Raw genomic sequence first — 19,411 nt, 5'->3', positions numbered from 1 at the left:
CTTCGGGGGGGGGGGGGTTGAGCCTCTGAATGTACTAGCTGTGTGACTAAGATGGTATGCCCCTTGTCATGATGTTGAAAACATTTTTTTTTTCTTTTTAACAACAAATAAAACTGGTGAATGCCACACTAAGTATTTAATTCCAGGAAGAGATGGCGCTTGGAAATTTGAACAAGGAGGACAAATTAGACTTTATACTTTAGCATGTGGATGGTCTGGCAAATGAGATGCTTGCCTTATGAAAGAAGGTGGGGGAATCTAGAGATAACAACAGTGAAAGGCAAACAGCAGTGAAGTAACTGCCCAAAAACAAAAGGGTTAGAGGAGACTGAAGCATTTAAAGAGACAGCTGAGCACGTCATGGAGGGAAAATATACAAATAATCGGCCTGTACAAAGATATAGAAGGAAGGGAGGCAGTGTTTCTTTTACCAAGGGCTGGGTATACCAGATTAACATACGGGATTAAATAATTAGACAGGCAAATAAATAGAGCCCACAAACTTGGTTGGCTCCCAATTAATTGAGACAGGCACAGACATTTAATTGTAAAATGTCATAGCTGTAAATTAAAGGAAATGGCCAATTAAAATGGCAGCATTGTGAACAATGTTTCAGATGAGGGGATGTAAAACAATGGTGTTGATGATTCTGCTTCACATGCATATGCTCAATGGAAAATACTATCCCTAGCAACCTGGCTCATAAGACAAACAGGAGCAATGTTAAAAGTAATTTGGGAGGAAAAGGTGTTCTGGGTGAAAAACAATGACGAGACAGTACAAATTTAAAATGATGTTCTACAGGGGAGGAGCAGACAGTGGGTGGAGGAGAGGGGAGATGCTCCAGTAAACACAGGAAGTGTGGGTACCTCTGAATCTATGATGGAGGTGCAGGACAGTTATCAATGGTAAGGGGACCCCAAAGCAGATGCAAAAGTATCTGGTAGCTACTAGAAATGACAGGCAGAGAAAATTAATGCAGGGAGCAGAAGGGGGCAGACACAAGGTGCAGGAAGGAAGAACAGAGAAAAAAGGAGATATAGGAATGAAGAGCTAAAGCAAGAGGCAACTTGATCAGAGGGGGAAGGGTCCCCATTGAAAGACAGAAGAACACAAAGATATGAGTGTGAAGAGCTAGGTGACTGGGATGTGTTTGATGAGGAAAGTAGAAAACAAGTAAGACTGACACACGGTAACAATACCAAAGAGAAACAGGAGTTGGCAGAGAAGAGGGAAGAGGTGACGGGACCGAGGGCCTATGGATAACTGGGTCAAATGTACACTAACATGGACGGAATAGAAGAGAGTGACATGAGTGGAGAATTATTGGTAGTATACTTAAAATACAGGAGAGGACAACCTATCAAGTGACGCTGTACTTGTATGTATTTTTCATTTAGCCACTCTTTTCTTTGTATTATGCATTAACTGATTGCAATATCTAACTACCATGAAATCCATGATTTAATGCCTTGCCTGAGCACAATGTGCATAATGAATGCAGCCAGCAAGTATGAGTTGGAAAGGTCAGACTTCAGCAAGGTCAATAGAAAGACTGGAATGTCAGGCAGGAAGAGAAGCTGGAATGAGCTTGATTATAAAATTATATGATTTACGTGTGTTGGAAGTCCCCAAAACTTGATGTTAGTAACTTCTGAGAACTGATTAAAAACTTTGGCATAAACTCAAAAACATTTACTAACTGGTAGTCACTGGACAAGGTCTGTGAACTTCTTTTTCTCTGTTGCTAAAGGAAGCACCTTCATAAAGCAGAAAAGACACTGTTACAGCTGATATTAGGGTTAAAAGGCATGTATAATGCACATACCTGTTTCCAGTTACTATGGGAAATTAGTTTAGCTTTAACATAGATTAAAGAAGCACATAAAGGAACTGTGGCTAAGATAAATATTTTATAGGTTTTTGTATATTTGTTTTTACATTTTCAGATGATTTGTCAGTTAACACTGAAACAGAGGCATAACTGTGCTATGTTATGACTATGTTACTAAAATGTTTCATAAGGTGAGTTGGGGGGGGGTCACTGATGTTGGGTATAATATGGAATTTGACAGCACATGGACCACTGAGGACAGGAAGGTAAATAAGGCACAAAAATAATATCAGTCAAAACAGGATAGGAGAGAGGTTTATAGGGGTAGCAAATTAGCAGAGTAGGAAAAGCAAACATGAAAAGAGGAACGGAATAGGTAGGGCAGGCTATAAGTGGGTGGTCAGGCAGGGCTCATGAATGAAGATGCCACTGTGTGGACGCTGGGAGAAAATAACTTGCATGCTTCCCTGCTGGAGGGGGGTGCAGAGTACTAGTCAATGTTTAAAATCAATCCAAAGCTGCTGTCAAGGGGTGGCAAAGAGATGAAAAAAGACAAGGAGCAGGATAGGTACTTGGAATATTGGAGAGGCAAATAATCCTTTCAAGTGAGGAGAATTTTAGCAAAGATAGGTAGAGAAGGGATATATACGTATGTACACACACACACAGATATACCTTTATATATATATATATATATATATATATATATATATATATATATATATATATATACATATATATATAGTGTTTGTGTAGAAACTGAAAATTTAAATGATAGAAATAAAATTTGTTAGGAAGGGATGTGTTTCTTGGGCTTCAGTTGTATAAGCTGGTGGGAAGCAGGAAGTATTTGGTGGAGTGAGGTGGGGCTTGAGAATGATGAGGAGAGAAGATGAATAATTGGAAGGTGGCTAAAGGAATACTATGGAATTGTTGTAACATCCATTTATGGGCCAAATTATAATAAGCCAGAAGTTTTTAGACGGTGAGTTTCATAATAGGAGCCAAAGATGACTACTGGAAGGAACAAGACAGTTGCAATTGCTGAATGTGCAACGAGATTCAAACTGGGTGAGACAAAGTTTACTTCACCTAAAAGTGAGAAGAAAGAGGTGCATAGATTAGACAGATTACTGGTGGATATGTAAAAGACAGACATAAATTTTAGAAGATGTAGCATTTCAGATTACATTGTGATATGGCTGGAATGGAATGAAAGAGAATGAAACAGAAGGTGGTAAATGTGGAATCCAGGCCACTGTCAAAGAGGTGAGAGTATATGCTAGATGCAAAATATGGTGAAAAAGGTACTAAGAGATAATGGAACAGATTAGAAAATACTGGATTGAGGGAATTGGGTAGAGTAAAAGCTGTGTGGATGGGCAGGTTTATGGGAAAGAAGAGGGGAAGTTAGGAGACAGAAAGGGAGCAATCGATGTAGGGTATAGAAAACCAGCTTAGGCAAATTCAGGAGAGAGGATATGAGGATTAAAGAATACAATCAGAATTAAAGCAAAAACAGAAAGACAAAGATGAGATAAAAATAAGTGTTGAATTGGCTAAGAGAAGGGCATGATGGTGAGTAAATGTGCATAAAGCTCTTAATGTGAAAAGTAAAGGAACAAAAGAAAAAAAAGCATAGATTGATAGAGTCAGATGATGAGGAACTTGAAAGAAGGTCAGATAAGGAGGTTGATTTTAGAATTTTCTACACAAGCAGGTGGAAAGTGTGACACCAGATTTGTTACATAGCAAGGAACACTGAAAACAAAGAAGAAATTAACAGGTCAGGGAAAGTTGAGGTCAATGAGATGATAAGGCATTTAAAGAGAGGATGGCCGAATGGGTTTGCTACAGATTTTCATAAAAGAGTAGGTCTTCATCTTGGGATACCTTAACCTTAACCAATGTGAAGCAATAGCTATGATTCTTTATAAACAGAAGGGGGATATGACAGATGTTAAAAACTATAGATTGATATTATGTACAGTGGATGCACAGTTATTTACAAGAGTATAAACGGGCAGAGAATAAAAGGTGCTGTCAAAATTATCAAGGAAAGAGCAAGTTGGCTTTGTACAAATATCCTCTTCTGCAGACCATTAAAGGTTGGTCCTCATGGAAAATCAAAACGCCTCTGACTGTGTTCTGTGAAAATGTATGAAGAAAGTGCTACAGGTAGTGATAGGGAGAAATGCTAGATAGGAAGAGCCCTTTACTCCATGGACTCCATGGCTGAGACTGTTTATTAGTGACTATACGTCAGGAAAGACGGTGACAGAGTGTGATGCACATCAAGGGTGTCTCCTGTCACTGGGCTACTTCTTTTGGCCAATAAATATTTGGTGCATACGATCAGGGAGAAAAAGAAGAAGGACAAAGTAAAGAAGGACAGGAGTCATGTTTTACTCTTCATGGGTGACTGTTAATTTTGGAAAATGTAAAGAAATAATTTCTAGAAACATTACAGCTTTTCAAGAAATTTGGCAATAGAATCTGGTTGATAATTTCACATCAATAAATCTGCAGTGAATGGAAAGGGAAGAGAGGACAGCTTAGGACTACCGTGTGTGGAAGGGGAGATATTTTGGTTTCCAGGTGTACAAAATCATATCTAAGATCAGAAAGGACACCAGCAAAAAATATAAACAGCAAGATGGGGAAGATGTTGGATAAATGAGTAGAGATAATTAAATAAGACCTTTGGTGCGAAGTCTAGTTCTGACACATTGTATACTTAGGTAGTAGGCGCATACAAATGAGACCATAACAAAACGTGTGAGAAAGATTCATAAAATATGCAATAGGTATACACTGAAAAGAAGCAAGGGAAGGACTGTAAAGTCTGAGGGTAGATAGGAGGTATATTATGTTGTTAATATTGGTTAGTGGGTGAAAACACAGAAGGAAGGAGAGTTATAATGGATTATGTATAAGGAAGGTAGATAAGGGAAGAATGTATGAATAAATGACAAGAAAGAAAAGTACATGAACAGGATGGTGCCAATATACCTACGGAGCAGCACATATAGGGGTAGGCTGAGATGTTCACACTGAAGGATGTCAGAGAATGTGGCGCATGGGTCTATATTAACCCCTATTCAGTGACACAACTACATCGAAAGCTGCATTCAGCCAACAATCACTACAGAAAGTTTTTTCCCTGGGAAAGTAACTAGGTGGCTAGCATCATGAATTAGCTCTTTCCCCACTGTACTGCAAACTCAGAGTTGGTATATATAAGTCGGGGGGGGGGGGGCGCGAAGCCCCCTCCTTCTGAATGTAAAATTATGCAGTTCGTATTCTGGTTGCTCTGGTGGCCAAGTAGTTTCTTTCCCTAAGAAAGAAGTTCCATAACTGTAAAGTTCGCTGACCGGCTCTTCGATGGGCAGTGATCGATGGTGATGTCTTTCATGCACATAATTAGGGGGGAGACTGAGAAAAGAGGTAAGAAGTGGGGAGTGAATGGATTTTAAGACAATGCAAGTGAAATATAGGGTGTACTGAGAGACAGGTTATTTTATAGAACATTGCTGAAGTAAAAAAGGTGGTCAAACAATGAAAAGAAAACATGAATCAACTTCACATGTGAAAGATATGCAAGAAAGTGAGTGTAATATGAAATCAGGCTAGGATCAGGCTGGCAGAGATTGTGAAGATATTTTAGAAAGTGATACCAGACACATGGATATTTTGTGTTTGTGTTTTTTGGGTAAACTATGAACAGAATGTATGGCTGTGGGAGGACAGAGTAGAAATCCAGACTGTTATTTGGGAGTTAAGAAGAATGACTGTGAAGACATGGGAGGGAAAAGGAATAGTAGCATATAAACAGCATGAATGGCTCAGAATTGGACAAAAAGTCTAGACAGGGAATAAAGAATGGGATAGGTAAGAAACTTAAAAATCTGAGCCAGAGGTAAGATGTGGAGAAAGGATGAGAGAGAAAACGTGTTCATGCTGTAGTAATTGAGTAAGGCTAGAAGAGACAGAATGTACGACCGTGCACAAAAGTTAACTGCAGTACCAGTAGATCTGGTGGAAAAAGAGTAAGAAGGAAAAATTCATGAGTAAAACTGGATAAGATGTGAAAATGTGAAAATGCAACTGAGAACAAGACTATCAGGAAATGTGCCATAAAGTGGAAATTTGTACTTTCTTTAAGTTTTTGTTGGTTGTGATACTCATGAAATTTACACTGTTGGTTGGGAAAAAGGGAGAAATGCTGTTTGTGTGTTCATGTAGAGGATACATTCTCTGGAATTTTCTATGTTTTGAATGAATAATATGGTGGTAGCTGTATTAAAGAAAAAAAAAGAAAACAAAGAACAAATTCAGCACAGAGCTATATGAAAATCCTTGACAGTCAGTTATAAGTGCATTTTGTACCAGAGTGCCCTCTTATAATTCACTGATATTGTGAATTCTCACACAGGAACTGACATATGCCCTTATATACGTCATGTATCAAATGCAAAAGTTCACAGGCCTTTCACTGCCACAGTCTGACATTCTGCACACAGGTGTGCTAAACTAGGGGTGAATGTGTGGTCACCCATCCTGGGTTCTATTTGTGAGCCAATATGCTATCCAATAAGTTGCACAGCGATTAATATTTACTTGGGATAGTTTATCTATGACACTTGAGTGTGGAATGGTGCTGAATGTTTTTGTGAGGTCTAGGTGCAGTGGTTAGCGTTGCCGCCTCACAGCAAGAGGTTCTCCGGTTCGATCTTTGGCTGGGGTGCCTTCTGTGCGGAGTCTGCATGTCCTCCCTGTGGTTGCGTGTGTTTTCTCCGGGTGCTCCAGTTTCCTCCCACATCCCAAAGATATGCTGTAGGTGGACTGGATACTCTAAATTGGCCCTAGGCATGACTGCATGCGTGTGTGTGCCTTCCATGGAAGGCTGGCAACTCAACACCATAAAACTCCACTGCCAATCATGAGCGGACAGGTGATCCGCTGTGGTGATCCCTAACTGGGAAAAGCCGAAAGAAGAAGATATGCAGTGTGTACTTATTTTCCTTCATCTACTGCTTCAGTAACCTTCACAAAGAAGTCAACCAGGTTAAGTAGGCAGGATTTGCCATTGACAAATCCAAACTGGCCTGGGTCAAGAGTTAGCATTGTCCTTATTTATTAAATTGATAATAATCCTTTCCATAGTCTTACAAATGGGGCTGCTTAGACTTGTGGGTCTTTCGGTTCCCGACTCAGTTTATACCACACTTTTCTATCCTCCATTCATCCAGCATACAGCCTGTTTGAAGGCCGTCATTGAACAGCCTCTGTAGGGGGTCTGATAGGTCTTGTTTTAGGATGGCCATTGAGCAGCCTCTTGTGTTATCCAGCCCCAGAGAAGCAATGTTTTTGGTTTTAGATAGTGCCTTGAGGATTTGTTCATGAGTGATTTGAGGGGGTGGTGTAGATGCAGGTATGTGATGTGGGAATGTAAGAGGACAGAGAGAGGGGGGGTGAACTTGGTAACTTTATCCACTAGTAGACTATGTCCTCTGAGTCTGAGGATGTGAAATCATAGGTTCATAGGTTCATAATAGGCTATCTGCCCTGGGGCAATTATAAGCCTAGCCCGATTCTGTATGGCTTACGCCACCCCTTGATTTGAGTATACTGTGCCCTTTTTAAGGTTTAGTTTACTGTGCCTCTATCTAATAGTGACACGGCAGTAATCCCTGGGACAAACCTACGATCCCCCATCCACTTATCGAGATTCCTCTTGAAGAGATTCAGTGAGGTGCTCTGCCTCACATGAACTGGAATTCTATTCCAGAGCGAAGGGAGCCTCTGGGTTATGAACCTGTCCCTCCAGCAAGTTCTATTTATTTCTGTGCTGAGGTTCAAGTCCCTCGAGCGTGTGGCTCTAAGGGATTTAGATTTACTGAGGTGGAGCATGTCCATTAATTCTGGATTTGACATAGCTTTGTATGTCAGGCATAGATCGCCTCGAAGTAGGTGGTATGCAACTGAGTAGAGCTGGAGTTTTTTTTAACCGAGCAGCATATGGCATCTGTTTGAGACCCTTGATCCTCTTGATGAGATACTTTTGGGGTCTTTGTAATTGCTGCAGGTGTCGGGTAAGGTACATCCCAAAAGGGGCATTGTATTCTATGATGGGCCTGATGAGGGATGAATAAAGGGGCACAATTACCTCTCTTGATCTAGATGTGAAACCCTTCGTGATGAGGTGGGCTATGTAGAAGGTCTTTCTAACCACTTTGGCAATGTGGTTTTCAAAGGAGAGATTGCTATCAACTTGGGTCCCCAGGTCACTAATAACTTTCTCTGTACTTAATGGGTTTCCGCCTATGTGGTAATTTGTGGGCACATTGTTTTTGCCAAAGGGTATGACTATACATTTTTTAGCATTTAGCTTTAAACCATGGCGCTGGCACCAGTTATCTGTCTCTGTGAGACCTTTCTGAAGGATGTTTGTGTCAGCTGGAGAGTTGATTATGGCGCCCAATTTGCAGTCATCTGCGAACTTGGTGAGCCATAGTCCTCCCACGTTTGCCTGTACCTCGGAAAAGTATATACAGAACAAGAGTACTCCCAGGACAGAACCCTGTGGGACGCCACTTGTGACCGGTTTCGAGTCTGACATGGCTCCAGCAACTCTCACTCTGTGGGTTCTGTCTTTGAGCCAGTTTGCGACCCATCTTGTGACATACGGGTTTATATTTAAGCTGGATAGCTTATCTATGATGCCCCAGTGGGGTATTGTGTCAAATGCCTTTGCAAAGTCCAGATAGGCTGTGTGGACTACCTTCCCTTCATCTATAGCTTTGGTGACTGTTTCAAAGAAGTCAACCAGGTTCAAAAGGCAGGATCTGCCCTTGACAAAGCCGAACTGGGTAGGATCTAGTGTCAGTAGGTCCCCAATGTCTTTGTTTATGAGCTCCATGATGATCCTCTCCATAGCCTTGCAGACTAAGCTAGTCAGGCTTATGGGGCGATAGTTTCCAGGGTCCGTAGAGGCTCCACCTTTGTGGAGTGGGACCACTGTTGCTGTACGCCATTCTGTGGGCACATATCCTGTAGTGAGGCTGAGATTGTATAGCTGTTTTATTTGAGGGATTAGTTCCTCTTGGAGTTCATGTAGGATGCAACCTGGGACGCCATCTGGTCCCATGGAAGCAGTGTTTTTGCTTTGGAGAGGGCAGCCTTCACCTGAGCATCTGAGATGTTTGGGAGGCAGCCCTCTGCCGGGATAGATACTTGCTCTTTTGGGGGGGAGGGGTGGAGAAGTTTGCACTGAACCTGTCTGCCAGGATATTGGCGATGTCTGTGGGTTCAGTGTATTTTTTGTCATTTAGAATCAACTCAGAACAAGTCTGGGAGTTGCATCCCAGGTTTCTAACATAACTGAAAAAAGCCTTATGATTGTCTTTGGTGTCCTGTGCAATTTTTCTCTTGAAGCTGGCCTTGGAAGATTTTATGAGGGATCGTAATTTTTTGCTAGTACTGATCAGAGATACCTTCCCTATTAGGGATTTTGCTCCATCATGTAGTAGCTTCCTCCTTCTGTTGTACAGTTTATTTATGGCAGGGGTCCACCAGACTGGACACCTGCCTTTGGATGACTGGGTCTTGGTTTTGTTTGGGATAGCATGATCCATGCATTCCTGGAGATGTCCGTAGAATGCATTTATATAGGATTCTGCAGTTTGGGCCATAGTTTCCACTGGCCCTGGGGCCTTGAAGGATTCCACTTCGGTTTTGAGAAGTTCGCTTTTGAGAAGTTTTTCACTGTGGCTTTCTGGGCTGGGGGTGGGGTCGGGATGTGGACATCCAGTGAAATTAATTTATGGTCTGATCTTCCCAATGAGGGATATACTTCTGGTGTGGAGCATAGAGTCCCCATGTTGGTAATGATCAGGTCTAGTATGTTGTCCCCTCTTGTGGGAGTGGTGACTAGTTGTTCCATAGCATTTGAGTTTATAATTTCCAGGAATCTTTGAGCTAAGGTGCTGGGGCTTGAGTAGTGCTCCCAGTCAAGGTTTGGGTAGTTGAAGTCACCCAATATAATGGTGTTCGGAGAGATCTTCATGTTCTCCAATGTTTTCGGGAAAGCCGAGTGGGATTCCTGACTTTGAGAGGGTGGTCTGCAGGATGCTATAAACTGAAAAGCAGTCTTGCCCACTGTTAGTTGCACATGGATGGTCTCTGATACTTCGTGTAATGCCACTAACCTGGAGGTGTGGATATCCTTGATAAATATGGAAACTCCCCCTCCTTTTGTGGTTCGGTCCGGGTTTTGGGGCCGAAAAGCATGATATGAGGTATAGCCTGGTAGTGCTGGGGTGCTCTCTGGAGCCTTGAACCAGGTTTCTGTCACTGCACAGATATCGATGTTCTCCATACTGAGGAGAGCTTGAAAGTGCATCTTGAGGTTAAGACTTCTGGCGTTTAACAGCATTACCCTTAGTTTCTTGTTCCTTGTGCTGTCTATGGGGGTGGGTTTGACTTTTGAGCCTTGCCTAAAAAAGGCACTATGGGGGTGGCAAGAGCCTTTGCCAATATCCGAAAGCCCAGTGGCGACAGGTGCAAGCCGTCCCTAGCGAAGCAACGTGGCTTGTCGAGCATGTCATCCCAGGCTGACAGACACTGGATCTCCTTTGAATGACACCAAAATTTTAGCCAATTGTTAAAATCGATCATTTTGTCTTTGTACTGTGGCATCATTCTAGGAGAGGGTAAGATGCTGCTCAAGGTCAGGGTCATACCAGCCTGGGCTACATGATCAGAGAGCTCCTCTATGTCTCTTTTCATGTAGTCCAGGGAGGTACGTCTCAGGTCATTCACACCAGCATGTACAATGACTGAGTCATATTTGTATTTGCTTTGGAGTGACCTAAGTGCTTGCGTTATGTGTCGGATCCTAGGACCCGACAGGCAGCTCACCGTGACCTTCTCTTTATTCAACACGAATAAAATAGTAGCCAAAACTGCAACAAAAAAACGAAAACGAAGCTCCGTTCAAACCAACAAAAAAGGTCTTTAATGATACATAAAATCCACCACGTTGAGCGCTTTCGTCTGCCCTAAGCAGACTTCATCAGAATAATGAATCAACAGTGCCTCACATTTTTATACAATTCTGTGAACTTCAATAGTTATTCAATAATTAATAAATTGATTAATTGGAACAATCAAATGAGCACATTCAAATAAAAACATTTAATGTACAAATTAGGTTCTCAAACAGGGTTAACCCCTGAGTGTTTTTGCATTATTTGAACCACCAACCAAAGTGCAGCTGTGCTAATGTATACTTAAAAATATATGTATTATCTTTGTGTATTATATTATGTATATTTTTAATAATATACATTTAAATGTAGGTTTAAAAATTGTGTTTATATTACAATATTTATTTCAATGTATTTCTTAGTAGAAATAGACAGTTTTACTTGGTAAAAAAAATTTACTTATGTAAGAACTATATGAGTGTGTTTTAAAAAAACTTGTAAATAAACTATGTTTTTTACGTGATTATGTATCATTAAAGACCTTCTCTTTATTCAGCCTGGTGAGCGGGACGTCAGTGTGTCTGACAATAGAGTCACCTATAACAAGAGTATCAGGTGTGTTATTCAGCCTTAAGGGCTGTGGCTGCTTGGCACACTGACTTTGTGGGTTATATGTTGTGTGTGTTTTGTTTTGAGGTAGCGTTTGCTTGGATGTCTGCTTTGGAGGTCTCTGTTGCTTAGGTAGATTTTTATTTAGAGCCTCCGAGTATGTTTTTGTGTATTTATGTGTTTGGTTCGCTGATGTGGTGGGACTATGTGATACTGGAATTGTGTTGTGTGAGGTTACCTTCTCCTCCTGACTGGTTACATCAGTTTTGAGATGAGAGAGCTCAGCCTCCAGTTTGGCTAAATAGTTGCATCTCTCACATATATTTGAACCTGTTTGGAGGAGGAGAGGGTTGTCCGTGTACATGAGACAGTTGTAACACTGCCTCAAAATTCCCAGATTCACCAGCTGGACTGGAGAGGAAACCATTGACTGACCTTTGGACATGCTAGAGTAATAGGGAAACTGAATTTAAGATGGACCAATAGAGGACAGAGTAATCGTAGAGAGTAGAAGAGTAAGTAGTGCTTCTGGTTTAATAGTGCTAACTTGTAGGATTACTTAATTGGGCCAGTGAAGGGCCTTAGAATGAGAATATGGTGTTTAAATTGAGAGATAGAGCAGTTCTAAGGGAAAAAGTGAAGAGGAGACTTTGTGGAGCCAGGAATAGTTTAAACCCAATTAGGCGGCGCTGCCCGCTGTTGCGCTATGCACAAAAACGCGCAAAACCGCGCAAAAGAGGGTTTTAAGAGAGGAAGATGAAGGAGTTTTGGAATTGACCCAAAATGGCCAATAAAACTACAGTTTCAAGTCAGTAACCACTCCCACAGGGGCAGGCAGGCTGCTCAATGTTTTTCACTGCCACTGATCAACAGAGAGACTTCCCTTTAGCCCAAGCAAAAAATGGCCTCACAGAAACTTACAAACAGTTCAAGAACAGCAAGCCTGTAACTGAACTTTTTTAAATCTCAGAAAAGTGGGAAAAAAGCAAGATTTTTTGTTTTTTCAGAGATAGCAGAGGTTCACAAGTATCAACAAGTTATAACAGTGCAGTAAATGACTCCACACAAGAGTGCTAGGCCAAAGACAGATAAAATGCAAGTTTTGAGAAAAAAACGATTTTAAAAATAAGTGCAAACAGGAAATTCAGTAAACAGCTCTAGGTTGTGCTCTAAATACAGTTACTAATGCAGAAATCAAATTTAACAAGCCAGAAAATGCTCAAAATAGGCAGCTATGCAGAAAAACTTAGCAAATAAATAAATAACATACTATTAGCTCTGTGCAGTGCTTAGCATTGTTTCTAAGGTTCTTACATAATTAAAGAATGCTTTGCAGTTTGCCATGGTTGCTATTTTTACCTCATATCTCACTTTGGTTGGTTTCATCAGGGTCTAGAATTCTCCATTTAGTTTAGCAACAGATATGTTGCTTCTTCTATTATACAATCTGTTTATATTTGGGTTCCACCACAGAAATTTATTTTTGAATTTGGCATTGCATTTACTTTGGAGAGGGGCAGATGCATCTATGCAGCAATTCACATGCATAAATTTTGAAGGTGAAGGATTCTGTATAAGCAGTAGCGTCACTAAATTGGAAGTGAATGTTGAGTTTAGCCAGGTCATCAGTTTCAGTAGATTAGCCTTGGCATAATCTCTGAATGCCGAGGTACTAGAAGATGTTTCCAACTTGTCTTAAGGTAAATGTGACTGATTTGCAGTCCAATTTGACCAGAAATAGTCACAACTGGTAGGGAACAGAGCTCTCCCATAATGGTGAGGACCAAGTCCAGGATTTTACTGCCCCTGATTTGGGTACAAACTAACTGGTCCAGAGAAAGACAGCAATGATGAAGTCCAGAAACCTCTAGGCATACATATTAGAGGATGTATATGTCTCCCAGTTAAGGAAGGGTTAGTTGATCTCCCACAGGAGAATGGTGTTTGGCTTAATGCATAGTAACTCCATATTATTTAGGTCTTGAACCAGGTCAACATGACAATGCATATATAAATATTTTCCACAATAGAGAATGCTTCTAGGGAGTGGAGTTTTTTTAAGACTCCATACACTGAGAAGCAACATTTTTATGCAATACAGATTCTGTTTTGCAACAGAATAGCCAGCTAAAACTATCTAAAGGTTTTATAAAGAAATCTTGAAGGAGAATTGACACATGCAGTCTTTTATACATAGGGATCAGTATCATAATCCAAGATCTTGCATTGTACTCCTTTTTAGGTTCATAGGTAGATACTGGGCTATCTGTCCGAAGGCATATATTAGCCCAGCCACGTTGTGCGGTATTCAGCGCCCCTTTGGTTAGTTCCCTAGGCCCTTGATCTAGCAGCTAGTACCCTTGGCCCCTATCTAGTAGAGCTGTTGGTATGATCCCTGGTGTGAACTTTCTGTTACCCATCCACTTGTCAAGGTTCCTCTTGAAGAGTGAAAGTGAGGGGCTCTGTCTTATGTAGACTGGGACCTTGTTCCATAGCAAGGGAAGTCTTTGCAAAGGGAATCTATCCCTCCAACATGTTCTATTCATTGTTGTGCTGAGGTTTATATCCCTAGAGCGTGTAGCTCGAGTGGATTTGGTTCTGCTAAGATGGAGCATGTTCAACAGTTCTGGGTTGGACATGGCTCTGTATGTTAGACAGAGATCGCCTCTGAGAAGGCGGTATGCAACAGAGAAAAGCCTTAGTTTTTTCAATCGTGCTGCATAGGGCAACTGTTTGAGGCCAGTAATCCTCTTAGTGAGGTACCTCTGTGGTCTCTCCAGTTGCTGGATATGCCTAGCCAGGTGCATTATACTCAATAATGGGTCTGATGAGGGAAGAGTAGAGGGGCACCACTACATCCTTAGATCTTGATGCAAACCCTTTCGTGATCAGATGGGTCACATAGAAGGATTTTCTAACCACCTTGGCAACATGGTTATCAAAGGAAAGCTGACTATCTACTTGGGTCCCTAGATCCCTTATTACTACTTCAGATTTCAGGGGGTTACCTGCTATGTGGTAGTTCGCGGGTACTCTGTTTTTTCCAAAGGGGATTACTACGCATTTTTTAGCATTTAGCTTGAGACCATGGCTTTGACACCATGCATCAGTCTCGTTAAGGTCCTTCTGGAGGATATCCATGTCGGCCGGAGACTCTATTATAGCACCCAGTTTGCAGTCCTCCGCAAACTTGGTCAGCCACAGCCCTTCAGTGCTTGCCTGTACTTCTGAGAAGTATATGCCAAACAGGAGGGGCCCCAGGACAGAGCCCTGAGGCAAACCGCTTGTTACTGGTCTGGATTCGGACATAAATCCTGCTACTCTTACTTTGTGGGATCTGTCTGAGAGCCAGTTTGCTATCCATCTTGTGACGTAAGGGTTTATGCCCAGGTTGGTGAGTTTATCAATAATACTCGAATGGTGTCAAATGCTTTAGCAAGGTCAAGATAAGCCGTGTGTACCTCCTTTCCCTTATCTATAGCCTGAGTAACTGTATCAAAGAAGTCCATTGTGTGGGGTCAAGTGTTTGGAGGTTCCCAATCTCTCCATTTATGAGTTCCATAATGATTCGCTCCATTGCCTTACAGATCAGACTGGTCAGGCTTATTGGTCAGTAGTTCCCAGGGTCGGTTGTGGGCCCACCCTTGTGCAGCGGAACCACCGTTGCTGTGCGCCATTCTATAGGCACATATCCTGTCGAGAGGCTGAGACTGAACAGGGTATTCAGATGCAGGGTTAATTCATTTTGGAGCTCGCATATGACACAGCCCAGGACACCATCCGGTCCCATGGAGTTGGTGTTTTTAGCTTTAGATAGAGCCTTATTAACCAACGTATCAGTAATAATTGGAGTTACACAATCCCCTGGAATAGTAATAGGCCCTGTAGGTGGTGGTGGGGGGGGGGGGGGATTTGCACTGAACCTGTCAGCCAAGATGTTGGCAATGTCAGTGAGGTCAGTGTATTTTGTTCCATTTTGTACTAGCTCAGAACAGACCTGAGCATTGCCATTAAGGTTTCTGACGTAACCATAGAAGGCCTTATGGTCATCCTTGGCAACTTTCTTTTCAAAATTGGCTTTAGTTGACTTGATGAGGGCCCTCAATTTCTTACTAAAGCTGATCAGGGAAGATTTTTCTACTTGAGATTTGGCCTTTTTTTGTATAAGTCTCCTCCTTTTATTGTATAGTTTGCTTAAGGCCGGGGTCGACCAGAGTGGTTTCTTCTTGCTTGAGGAAGGAGTCTTGGTTTTTATTTGGGATAGCACGGTCCATGCAATCCTGAAGATGTATATAAAGTGCCTTGGTGTAGGATTCTGCATCCTGGATATCATTATCCTTCTGCAGGGGGATAGTGAAGCTTTCCACTTCTGACGCAAGTAGTTTGAAGTTTGCTTTGGAAAGGTTTTTACGATGGTTTCTTTGACTGGGGGAGGTGGAGGGGTGAGGATGTCTAGGGTTATCAGTTTGTGGTCTGATCTGACCAGAGAGGGAGTGATAACGGGTGTGGTACAATGGGCGCCCATATTTGTGAGGACTAAATCCAATATGTTGTCCCCTCTAGTGGGAGAACATACCAGTTGTTCGAGGGCATTTGAATTTATAAATTCTATGAACCGCTGGGCATAGGAATTAGAACTTTGGTAGTTCGCCCAGTCTATACCAGGGTAGTTGAAATCACCCAAAATTATGGTGTTGGGTAGGACCTTTATATTTTCCAATGCCTCAAGGAATGCTGAGTGAGCATCTTGGGACATGGTGGGCGATCTATAACAGGCTACGACTTGAAATGTGGTTTTGCCTGCTGATAGTTGCGCATGGATGATCTCTGGGGCATCATCCTGCGCCACTAACTTGGAGATGTGGGTATCTTTGATGAATATGGATACACCTCCGCCCTTTGTACTGCGATCCGGTAACTGAGGCCAGAAGGTATGATATGAATTGTAACCTGGTAGTGCTAGGGTGCTCTCTGGAGCCTTGAACCAGGTTTCCGTCACTGCACAAACATCAATTTTCTCCATACCGAGGAGTGCCTCGAGTGCATGCATTTTGAGGTTGAGACTTCTGGCGTTGAGTAGCATTACCCTTAGTTTTTGGTTACCTGTATGGTTACGGTGGTTGGTTTGTCCTTTGAGCCTTGCCTAAAAAAGGCACTATGGGGACAGCAAGAGCCTTGGTCAGTATTCAAAAGTCTAGGGGAGACAGGTGCAATCCATCTCTGGCGAAACAGCGAGGCTTGTCTATCATGTCATCCCAGGCAGACAGACACTGGATCCCCTTAGAATGGCACCAGAAGCTTAGCCAATTGTTGAAATTGATCATTTTGTCTTTGTATTGTGGTATCATTCTAGGTGAAGGTAGTATGCTGCTCAAGGTCAGGGTCATACCAGCTTGGGCTACATGATCAGAGAGCTCCTCAATGTCTCTTTTCATGTAGTCCAGGGAGGTACTTCTTAGATCATTCACACTAACATGTACAATGACAGCGTCATACTTGTACTTGTTCTGGAGTGACCTAAATGCCTGTGTTATGTGGCGGATTCTAGCACCGGACAGGCAGCTGACAGTAACCTTCTCCTTGTTCAGCCTGGTGAGTGGAACATCTGTGTGCCTTACTATAGAGTCTCCTATTACTAGCGTGTTGGGTATGGTTTTTGCCTTAGGGACTGTCGTGAGGCACACTGCTGAGGTGAATTGTGTGTTTTATGGCTTGTGTTTGGAGGTGCAGGTTGCTTGCTTGTCTGCTTTGGAGGGCACTGTTTCTTTTTCAGATTTGTACCTAGTGCCTCCGAATATGTTTTTGTGTATTTAAGTGTATGTTTTCCTGGCGCTTGTTTTGTAGATCCATGTGTAACTGGTGGTGTGATGCTAGTGTGTCTCTTCTCCTCTTGATTGTCTGTTACAGTCATGGGTTGAAAGCGCTTAGCCTCCAGTCTGGCTGTGTATTTGCATCTCTCACAAGTGTTTGTGTCTACAGGTAAGAGGAGAGGGTTGTCTGTATACATGAGGCAGTTGTGACATTGCCTCAGGATGCCCAATTCCACCAGCTGAACTGGAGAGTACACCTGAAGCTGACCTCTGGACATGCTTGGAAAAGTAAATTTCACTTGTCTTGCAGACAATCGAGGGTCTTATACTATATTATAATAGTGCTGTCTAGGAGATTTGGAAAATAATAGTGCTGTCTAGGAGATTTGGACAAGTGCTGATTTGGGTTATGCAAGTGCTGCAATAAGAGCAGTTGATCTGAAGCACTTGAGTTGAGGCTTGCCTAGTTCTAAGGGAAAATTTGCAGCGCACACTTTCTGGAGCCAGGAATAGTATAACCCAGCTAACCGGCGCTTCATTTGAAGTACAATATAGTAATGGACTAGAATCCACCTTTACTGTTGGCATTATGTCAGAAGTAAAATTCCTATGCTCTTCAGATTTTTTTTCAGTCATTACTTGTCAATGTTTAAATGACATGATTTGAAGCAGCTACACTGTTAAGGTCAAATTCAGTGCACTGAAGTCCCCAAGGAGAGAATATCAATATAAGATGCATTGTGTTGTTAAATAATCTGTTGTTACTGCCCGAATGTTTTGTAACAAAATCTTCATAGAAGACTAACATACAAGGGATTACAATCAGGCTGCTGATCATAACCAATTTTTAATGTGTTTGATAAATGTTTTTTATCTATTTATTTATGTATGTATGTTTGTTTACTGAGGTAGTACATTGATCAAAACTGACCATTTTCAGACACAGCCCAGGGGGAAGTACTTCATAGTAGGTACAAAAATATAACAGTTTAGAAAATTCCACAATTCCATTATATAAAGTTAACAGAGTGCATAGTTTGATTACCTTTTCACTATAAAATAGTTCAGTGATATTGATGAAATGCTTTTGTTTTTGAGCATGGGAGTAAACAGCAGAGTAGCTGTTTAGAATCTATGTGGCATGACCCTTTTTGCGACAGGTGCATTTGGCGTTATTTTCATTACAGGCCAAGATTTTTAAACTGGTTGCCATATTTCGAGAAAGAAGAGAGTTCATTAATATCATTAGGAAGAGACTGTCAGAGAATGGCTGCTACAGTGGAGAAGGAATGTTTAGTGCATTTCAAGTTGGCTGTGGGGTTTGGAGGTTGGAAGTAGATTGCAAATAATTCCTGAGGTTATAAGTGGAAGTTTTTTTTCATTAGTCTTGATATGAGATTTGAATATGTTTCTAGACATAATTTAAACAGGTGTACAACAACAAGGCTGACTCTCTGTTTTATAAGCAGCCACTTGGCTTTGGACAGAATAAGGCAGTGACGCTCTGTCTAGTAGAGTTATTAATGAGCTAACATAGTTTGTTGGTGGCAGTTTGTAAGATGTCTTAACTTCTTTTTGAAGGCTGCAGAAATAACTGAAAAGCCATATACAACTCTGGACAGAAAGATCTGCTTTACTACAGCTTTCCTTTTCTGGTGAGCAGGTATAGGTTTAGAGTTTGTTGTCCAAGAAAAGTGAGCTAATTTTTGTTCCTTGCTTTTTCAATGTGTGACTGAAAATTGAGAGTTCAGTCTAACTAAGTTCCAAGATATTTAAAGTGGGGTGAATTATATGTTGGTGTTGTTAAGGTCTGTGACACTGAAGTTATCTGAGGAACGTAAACATTTCTGGGATTATCCACCTTTGTTAACCTTACTCCTACACCACCTTTTAGTCCCCCTCTCACTAACTTTTCTCCTTCCATATTCTGCTACAGCCTACCCCCCCCTTTCTGTAGCTGCTTGTAATACTAGCTTTGCCCTATAGGTGGCACCTCTATCCCATCCAATATTTCTTCTGCTTTTCATTTGCTATTCGGTTTTATTATTCTACACTTCTTTGACCTTAAACTACTCTAAACTTCACACGTTACCCTCTATTCTAACTTGCTATACCCGCCTGTTTTCTAACAGACTCCTAACTTTTCTCTGTTTCTTCTTACCTTAGA

Source organism: Protopterus annectens, chromosome 1.part1 (genome assembly GCF_019279795.1).
Source record: "Protopterus annectens isolate FY-2018-M chromosome 1.part1, PAN1.0, whole genome shotgun sequence".
NCBI classification, from domain to species: Eukaryota; Metazoa; Chordata; order Ceratodontiformes; family Protopteridae; genus Protopterus; species Protopterus annectens.
Note: the sequence above shows the minus strand (reverse complement) of the source record.